The sequence below is a fragment of the Capsicum annuum genome, chromosome 3 (genome assembly GCF_002878395.1).
Source record: "Capsicum annuum cultivar UCD-10X-F1 chromosome 3, UCD10Xv1.1, whole genome shotgun sequence".
Lineage (NCBI taxonomy): Eukaryota > Viridiplantae > Streptophyta > Magnoliopsida > Solanales > Solanaceae > Capsicum > Capsicum annuum.
The window spans coordinates 24,330,228-24,339,744 of NC_061113.1; the positions used below are offsets into that span (position 1 = coordinate 24,330,228).

At 33.8% G+C, this 9,517-nt stretch overlaps 1 long non-coding RNA gene across 1 annotated transcript; it reads left to right on the forward strand.

The window, feature by feature from the left end:
* Window positions 1–7,209: 7,209 nt before the first annotated feature.
* LOC107866446 lies at window positions 7,210–9,267 on the forward strand. Its single transcript, XR_001672944.2, has 4 exons — window positions 7,210–7,337; window positions 7,484–7,539; window positions 8,004–8,062; window positions 8,863–9,267. It is a non-coding gene; the product is annotated as an uncharacterized LOC107866446 (long non-coding RNA).
* Window positions 9,268–9,517: the final 250 nt, after the last annotated feature.

A 9,517-nucleotide genomic window follows, 5' to 3' on the forward strand; every position in this document is an offset into this window, starting at 1 on the left:
ATCATTCGGAAAGACCATTGATTCTAATTTCATTAGCTACGATGGATTATTGATCATTACCATCTAGGCAATCTGATCGTACGAAAATTTATTTAGACAATTTGATAGTATAAAAATTTGTTTACATATCATAACATAGAAGACGAAAATGTCAGTCAGAAACATGTCTAAAAAATTAAAATCTAACGTGAAAAATCCATTAAAAAAAAAAATCTTTAATGAGTGTTTTTTCGATTCCATCGAAAGTTAAAGTCAAATCATTTTGGTAGTGTACCACTTCACAGATATTTTGAGATTGGTACTTTAACTATCTTTATTATATCAATAAACCTTTTCTCATTTCAATATTTTGACATAAAATTTATGATCAGAATTTCTTCCTTTATGAAGCTTCTTCATGACGTAAATTACACTTTGCTTTCTCAAAGGTTCACTGTCATAACATTTGCCTTTTAAATTAAATACGTTGAAATTTAGCTGCTCAATAATTATCTTCCCAACAATATTCTAGAACATGAAGACTATTTCAATTATTATTATTATTATTATTATTATTATTATTATTATTATTATTATATGATCCAAACCAACTTTGTCCAACAAACACGCATGAATAACATGGATTAATATATATATTTTTAAAGAAGATTTGACACAACCATATACGACATTGTTATTGTTCAAACATGCAAGGACTTTTAAGATATGAAACACAAACTTGGGATCAGGGGCAGATCCAGGATTTTCAGTGAGGGGTTCAGTAATACATATACGGACTAGTCGAAGGGGGTTCAGCCTCTATTATTTATACATAAAAAAAAAAATTATCATGTAAAAATAACATAATTTTCTAACGAAGGGGGTCGGAATACATGTACAAGCAATGTTTGACTGTTCATATATTTGTCATAGGCAATTTAATTGACATTTAAAACAAATTTCATATTTAATTGCTCGAAGTTGTGATTTTCACTTAATAAAATTTAAAAATTAAAAACATCAATGTTCAAACATGCCAGTTCTTGTAAGATTTGAAACATACTTGCTTTTGGATGGTTTACTATTGGAGTTGGAGATTAAGATTTGGACAAAAGATGAACAAAATATTTGACTATTTTTGTCATTTATCCAAAATTCGATAAACACGATTATCTGATATCTATACATGATATAATAAATATAATATAGCATTAGTCAAGCTTCATAAAATAAAATAAAATTAGTCAAGCTGTAGCAAGTGTTGATTTCAGTTCCAAATATATATATATATATGTGTGTGGCATATTCCATTATTTTACAACAACCAACCCCACTCCAACCCCCGTCCCCCCCCACCCCCAAAAAAAGAAAAAGGCACCAACATGTGAAACAGTTGATGTGGATCTTATGAAGGGAATCAAAACATCGCATCTTAATGATTAGTAATAATTATTTTTTAGTTTTAAATTTTTTTAACAAGACATCACAACATGTGAGAGCATTTTTAGTATACATGTAAAAATAATAAAAAAAAAAAAAATACTACTAATTTTTGGTTGACATTGTTAATAACGTCATAGAAAATCTATTTGCAATTGAATCTCTACCTATTATCTAATCCCTTCCATAACAGTATCATTAACTTACAAAAGATGCATAATTATAAAATCACAAGCGCTTCCAACTTCCAAATTCTCCTAATCTCCCATATAACACGATAGGTAAATATATGAGGTCTATTAGATGAAAAACGAACATAAGATGTAACAACAATCAATTAATAATGACGTAGTTGAACAGACTAATCTGCGATATTTATTAGGCCAAAATGGACAATCCATGTCATGATTTTTAATTTCTACAAATATGATAGTAGAGTCAAGTTCCCACGGTATGATGGTGAAGCAAAGTTCAATAAGGAAGCTAAGTTCTTAGTTCTTACTCATTAAAGACCCGTATGCATAGGATGATGGCGGAAGGCAGGTTGACGAAGAAGAGTAAAATAGAAGGACTAATAAGCTTTTAGGTTGATAAGCTTTCGAAGAACAAGTGTGTCTAACACCTTAGGGCCTTAGGCAAATTCAACATCGAAAAAAAGAGCAAAATGCTAGTACATAAGATAGAGCACAAATTTACTTGGTACACACAATTTTTGGACCGATAATGTCATAAGTAGATAGGCAAATCTATGAGGTTTATTGGACCAAAGTAGACACATGTCATAAACATGAGTCGTGACAACAATCAACCAATCCTTTCACGTAATTTTTTTAAACTTCTCAGACTTCAATCATTTATTTGTACTTAATGAAGGTATGAATTTAATTAGTCAGATCCTAGTTATTAAATGCATACATAATTTTTATTTGAATCTTACAAATTGAAATGGAAAAGCGCCAAAAATATCCTGAACTATTCAAAATAGAGTAAAAATATTCTTCATTAGTTTTTTGGCTCAAGATACCCCATCGTTAAATTTTTTGCTCAAAATTACCCTCCCTCTAACAGTTGGACACCAACCATGCTACATGGACAAAAAAATGTCACTTGAAAAGTCCGCATGAAAAATCCTTCACTTAATAACCATCGGCCCAATTTTAAAATCCAACTCGAACCGACCCAAGAGGCAAAAGTAATAAATGTGTAAATCGATCAATAACCTTGCATTCTTCATCGATCAGGCCGAACAGAAATAGAGAGTCCCAAATGCTATCAACTCCACTGAATCATATTCCAGGTCACTTGAGTGATTTATTTTTTATTTTCATGAATTTTGATTGATCTGTATAATCAGTTTAAGCTCCTTTTAATATTTCAGATTCAAAAGTGTACTTTATAACCTGCTCGATGGTTCCTCGTACAATGCAACATTTGAGGATGACCGCCGAGCTATTATTGGAGCTCGGTATATCTTCTTTTCACCATAGATAAGTTGATATACAAAATTGTCGAACATGTAAGTACATGTGTTTTTCATTTTCTCCTTGTTTGGTGTATGCAACTGTCTTGTACAATTTTATGTTTCTGCATCTCATGCAACTTCAGACGATAGCAATAAAGGTTGTTGATCGATTTACCTATTTATTACTTTTGCCTCTTGGATCAGATCAGCTTTTAAAATTGGGTTGATGGTTATTAAGTGAGAAATTTTTCACATGGACTGTCCAAGTGGCCTTTATTTTCATGTGACATATTTGGCGTCCAATTGTTAAAGCGAGGGGTAATTTTGAGCCAAAAATTAACAAAGGGTTATTTTGAGCCAAAAAATTAATGAAGGGTTTCTTGCTTCAATTTGAATAGTTCAGGATTATTTTAGGCTTTCTTTCGTAATTGAAATCTTAATCAGTAAGTGCATTTTATTTTATTTTACAATCTTTTAAAGGGTCTGAGTATACATAATTGATTACGAATTATAATAAAGTCTTAGTATCATTAAAATATTGCCCATTTAAGAATTTATGCAAGAATGACTTTTTACCACAACTATATCCATTTTATCATAGTAGTTGTAATGACCCATCAGGTTATTTTCTATATTTTCACACCTTTTCATTGTTTAGAGTTTTCTTATGGTTGTCCCAAGTCATTTATGACTTTTTGGAGTTGACAGTTTAGTTACCGGACAGTTTATTTAATTTGTAGAGCGAATTCTCTATTTTGAAGTTTTCACTGGTAAGAATTGGCTATCGGACATTAGCTTTAGGTTAACAACCTCGTATGTCAATTCTGATTATTCTGTCAGATTCAGACACCAATATTAGGTTAGGAGGACCTTTGGTTGGGATCTCAAAACTTTTAAAAACGTTTTAGGTTATTGGACGGATTATGATAAAAGTGACCTTTAGGTGTGGGCCCCATATTCCATCTAAATGACTTCGCATGAAAATTTAAATGGCGTCGCTGAGTCCAAAGTGTTGAATTTGATAGTATAGCATAGTTCATTTGCATTCACGAAATTCTTAATGAATTTCGAGGGGTCGATGAAAACTTGACAAAAATCAAGTTTCAGCTGGTGCAACCGCTTAACCGGACCTTTGATCACTAAAGCGGTGGTCGCTTAAACAGCCAAGACGGACCCTGCCCAATATCTTTAGTGGAGACCTGGCCGTTTGAGCGGAGGTCAACCTAGGGTAAGGATTGCTTAAGCGGCGATTGCTTAAGCGATCAAATGACCGCTTAAGCAGTAACTCCAGAGACATTTATTTCAGCTTTCACCCATTTTCCTCCCATTTATCTAAAGCTCCAAGTCCATCAAAATCCTAGAAAGCTTAGAAAATTGAAAAGATTTATTCTTTGGTGATCGTGGGGTGTTGGTGAGTTCAAAAAAGTCATTTTCTCATCGTAATTCTTGTAAGTTTCTGTCTAATACTTGAATTAATTATTCGATTTAGTCTTAAATTTCTAGTTTCTTGATGGGTTGATTTTAGTGTCGTTTGAGCTAAGAATTTACTTATTATTTTAGGATAAATGATCCTTGAGCATAGAGGGATTTGTTGATGGTTTTAAAGTTGTAATTTTTGCAAGAGAGGGTCATATGAAATTTTGACCCGATTTTAGATTCGAAGCAATAAAATGTAATATGGGTATCATTATTCTCGTATTAAAGTGTAGAACACCATTTTGATAGTGTGGCATCGTGTGGAGGCTTCTCGAAAGGAAAAAAACTCTAATTTAGCTAGTTTAGTGGACATTCTTTGACGCCCAAGTAGGCTAGGCTTACTCTTCTTATAGATTGAGCTTCATTGTGGTATTGGTATGATATTATGCTATTCTTAGATTGGAAAATTACGACTCGATTGTATATTTAGCAAAATTCAAGGTTATTTAGCCATTAGTGAGCTAAACTTAGGTGAATTTGACCTATCCATGTGTTCCTTAGTTTGGATGGATGTCTTAGGACTTAACGAGATTTACTTAGCATCTTGTAGCGGGACTTCGAAATTTTAGTCTAGTTTTGAATAGAAATTACCTTAGAATAGACTTTCAAGGTCTAGAAATGGGCCTATCCAACCCTCTTTAGTTCAATACTATATTAACTCCATTTAGACTTAAAAGGCCTTCTTCCGTTATCCTATTTATATTTTTGAGCCCAGGGAGAATTTAGACATTTTCTGACTTTGACTAGGCTTGTACCTTGAATTTATTTAAGACCAGTTCGAGTCCGACAATTATGATATTAAGACCTATTTGAGTTCGGTAATTATGATACTATGACCTATTTGAGTCTAGCATTTATGATACTGTATTCAGTTCAAGTCCGACATTGATGAGTTACTTATGATGGTTAAGGAACCGATTCGAATTCGGTGTTTATGACATGGGAGACTTCACAGTTACCATTTTGAGGTTCAGATACTTTAGGATTATTACTGCCACTATTCTTTCTTGATTGCATCTATCGGGCTTATAGGGGCTCGGGTGAATTATTTACTCTTGTGGCATTTTTTAGGCTTAGGGGAGGGGAGGAGGGGTCCAATTAGACTATAGTTAGTTACATTCTTTAAATATTATTTATTCAGTGATTGTTTCAGTATTTGGAGCATTGTTTAAGTTTTGCCCGCTTTTGCTCTTTGACTTTAGCTTACTAACTCACATTTTATTGGACTTTTATTATCATTTAGCTCAGTTGGCCGATGATGCCTACTGAGTACCCGTTGTTTTGGTACTTATACTACACTTCTGCATTTTTGTTTGATGCAAATATGAGTACTAGATGCACTCGCTGAAGTCTATACTAGTGTTGGTCACAACTCGAAAATACGGTGAGCTTTCAGAGTCGGAGTTGACCTTTTCTCCTTTTTTAAATTTTATTTTGATGGTATTTCTGTTCGAGACTACTATATATTTGCTACAATTAGTACTCTTATTCTTTTTCTAGAGGCTCTTGTACTGACCTTACTAGGTCATGGGATATTGCTACTCCTTTCCTTATTTATCTATAGTTATGCTATCATTCTTATACAGTATGACTTGTAATTGAATTACTTCCGTAAATTCGGTATTTATTCTACTTTTCACCAACTAGCCCATTACTTGTCTATTCGGGTTACAGTTTAGCTTACCTACCGGCAGATTAAAAGTAGGTGCCATCATGACTCTTGAAATCAGATCATGACAACAGTCTTCACCCAACATTATCAAACTATCTCTATCTACCATCCACAATATTACCATTATCATCACCATTACTATGTACAATATTCAATCATCACAATCAGTTGTTTCCATAGAAACCATCAATCACCACCTATCGAACTCGATAAATAATAACGAAAATAGCTAACCTCTATAGCAGATACCGTATTTGCCACCGTTGAAATCAATGAAGCAAATGATTGACTCATCATATCAAGAAACAGAAAATACCAAAAATTTTGAATTCACAGCTAATAGCATTGATTCAATTGACATTGACATAATAGAAATATTTTATCTGTTAAGAAGGATTCCCCAAATACCTGAGCGACCATCATATACCATCAACCACAACTATCAATCACCACCATTATTAGCTAGAACTATCAACCACAATTATCAACCGTAACTACCAACTACACCATCACTAACCGTCATTAATCACTATTGTCAGTTACCACTAACATTAGCTACTAGTCCAACCAAATCATCTTTCAACACCGGTTTTCCAACACTAATCCACACCCAAAATCACCACCATTAATCGTACCACCACCAACTACCATGTAACACCCCATATTTTTGTGTGTATTTGTTCTATTTATATGGAACTTGATATATCTTTGTGGTGTAAATGGAGTTCTAAATACTTTTCATGTGGTTTAATGTGACCAAGTATATACAAATTTTTAGTTAGTTAAAGAGTTAAAAACTAAAAATTGAGTATTTTCTTAAGGTGCTTTCTTGACTTACTTAAGCTAGTAGGTGGATCACTTACTTGAGGTATTTGGACCAAGTTAATGAGATCAAGACCATGTATTAGATTAGGTCTTATATTAATGTACTAATTTGAGCCCAAATTAAGTAAAAGAGAAAGAAAATGGAGAAAAGAGGTCCAACACTCAAATCTGTCAAATACCAAGTTAAAGAGAAGAAAAGGAGGAAAAATTGGTAGCTAAGGCCCAATAGTTTTTGATACACAAAGGCTCAATATATTGGTCAAGTGTATACATCAATTACTTGAAAAAATATGGACTAAAAGTAGTCAATAAATTCGTCCAAGGGCAGCTCCTATTTATGGATTGAAATCAGAAATTTTTCTCATTTTAACTTGGACAAAATTTCCAGCCTTCTAGGTTTTTCTCTCTTGTTCTCTCTTGGCTATGAAACAACACTATAATTCCACAAGGGTTCTTGGGATTGACCTTCCTTCCAAGCTAAAGGTAAGTGAACAATTCATGAGCTTGTACCATGGAAACTATGTGTTCTTTAAGATTAATTTTCGGACAACCCTCTCTATAAGTTTGGGCAGTCCATTGTTCTTAGTTATTAAGGGATTTCTCTTTTCTCTTTTGATGTATGTGTGAAGGGATTGAGCTATTGAGGAAATAAACATTAAGACACTAAAATACCAAGAAAATCAAGGTATGGTTGCTGTCCATTTTTGTCCTTTTTTCCATATACATGTGTTGATAGAGGATTACACATATTAGGTTGCTATTAAAGGACGATTGGAGTGTTGTTGCGAACTGTTTTGTGTGTTTGTGTTGTGGGCTGCCTGGTTGCTATTGGTAAAAGGTGTGATTAGTTTGTATTGAATTATAGAAGATGGATATGGTGATACACCACTGAATTTATGATTGTGTATGTCTATTGCTCATTTCATTTTGTATGTATTGATTGGAATGTGAAATGAAGTCGAGGTTATGTCGGGGGATATTATATGAATATGTATGGTATGTGGCTGTAATTGAAGTATAAGAGGGTTAAAGTGACACCCTTTGTTGATAAATTAAGGTTTTACTTCCCAGCCACTAGTTTGGTGAAGTTAAATAGCCAAAATGTGACGTTTGGTTGCTAATATTAGTTTGTCATATATTTCATTGTAGATAAGTAATCTAAAAGTGCGGGAAGTCGAGTTGGGCTGGTATTGGAGTTTTACAACCAGGTATGTAAGACATACTCTATTTTGCATTCTTGGCGTGAAAACGGATACTTGTTCCATCGAGTAAGCTTCCAAGGTCATCCAAAAACACATGCTACATAATAGCACCTATGATATCCCATGTTACTAATGAACTTATTCCCACTCTCTAATGTGTTAAACCACCTCGATACATGCTTACTACCTATCCTAAATGTCTATTTTCACTAGTAAATTTCAGAATTTCTCCGGTTACTCAAATAAGACCCATGTGTTATTTTTAGCTCCTAAACACTTCATTAGTGTGGCAACAACTCCTTACTTCATTTTTATTGCATTAATTGCCTATTTACATGTCTCTTATTGATAGATCATTGTTTCAAGGTACCATAATGTTATTACCACCGAAGTAACAATCTCAAAAGGCTAATTAAACTAAGTAACGAAAATCTGTAAAATGGGTGGCAGCTCAGGGGCATAAGCCTAGCATAGGCCGATCCCAATACTTTATATGTAGGTGGCAGCTCAGGGGCATAAGCCTAGCATGGACCGATCCTGATTTATTATTTACCACGCCTCAGCTGGTCATTTGTATCATATGGATTACAAAGATAATGAAGTAAGAAGGTAAAAGGAAGAAAGAAATGTAATGTACCCCGTTCCACAAGTAAATGTAAAGGTGGTCTACTAGCACTATTCTTACACTTTTTCTATATTTTTATTGAGCCTTTATGTCATGTATTGTTACTTTTCCACCTTGCATACTCAGTAAATTTTTTCCGTACTGACTCCCCTTATGGGGGGACTTATATTTCATGCTACAGGCACATGTGCTTCGGCAAACACGCCTCCTCAGTAGGAGCCCAGGATATCCATTTGCTATTGGTGAGCTCCAGTTTGCTTCGGAACTTTTCGAGTCGGTTCCATATATTTTTGGTATTGTATAAAAGTTAATAGTATGGCGGGGGTTTGTCCTGACTGTCACACCTCTATTAAATAAGGATTATTTTAATTACAGAGTCGCCACTTGGAATTGAGTTATGGTGTTCCAAGTCACCTTTTTGAATCCCTAATCAAAAGGAAATGACTCTTTGTTTGTCTGCGAAAATAGAAGACCGGGTAAGGAATTCTGTTGATCGAGGGGAAGGTGTGAGGCACCCCTCGAGTCCCGTGGTTCTAGCACGGTCGCTTTTATTAACTTATACTTAACTTTAACTATTTTGGATAAATTATGTTTGCCGTCCTGATTTGCTCATTTTCTTATACTAAAACTCGCCTATTATTTCATATTAAATAAATTGGTGAAAGTTTAAAAATATTTGTCAAGTTAATTTTTTTTTTAAATATTTACCAAGGTGTATTTTTACATCCTTGTATTTTTAAATGTCTCAAAAAAAGATGCGTACGCCGCATTCTTAACCGAGACCAAAAAAACAAGCCTAAATTTGTCTAGCGTTAAAGGCATTAATTTCGTCTCTT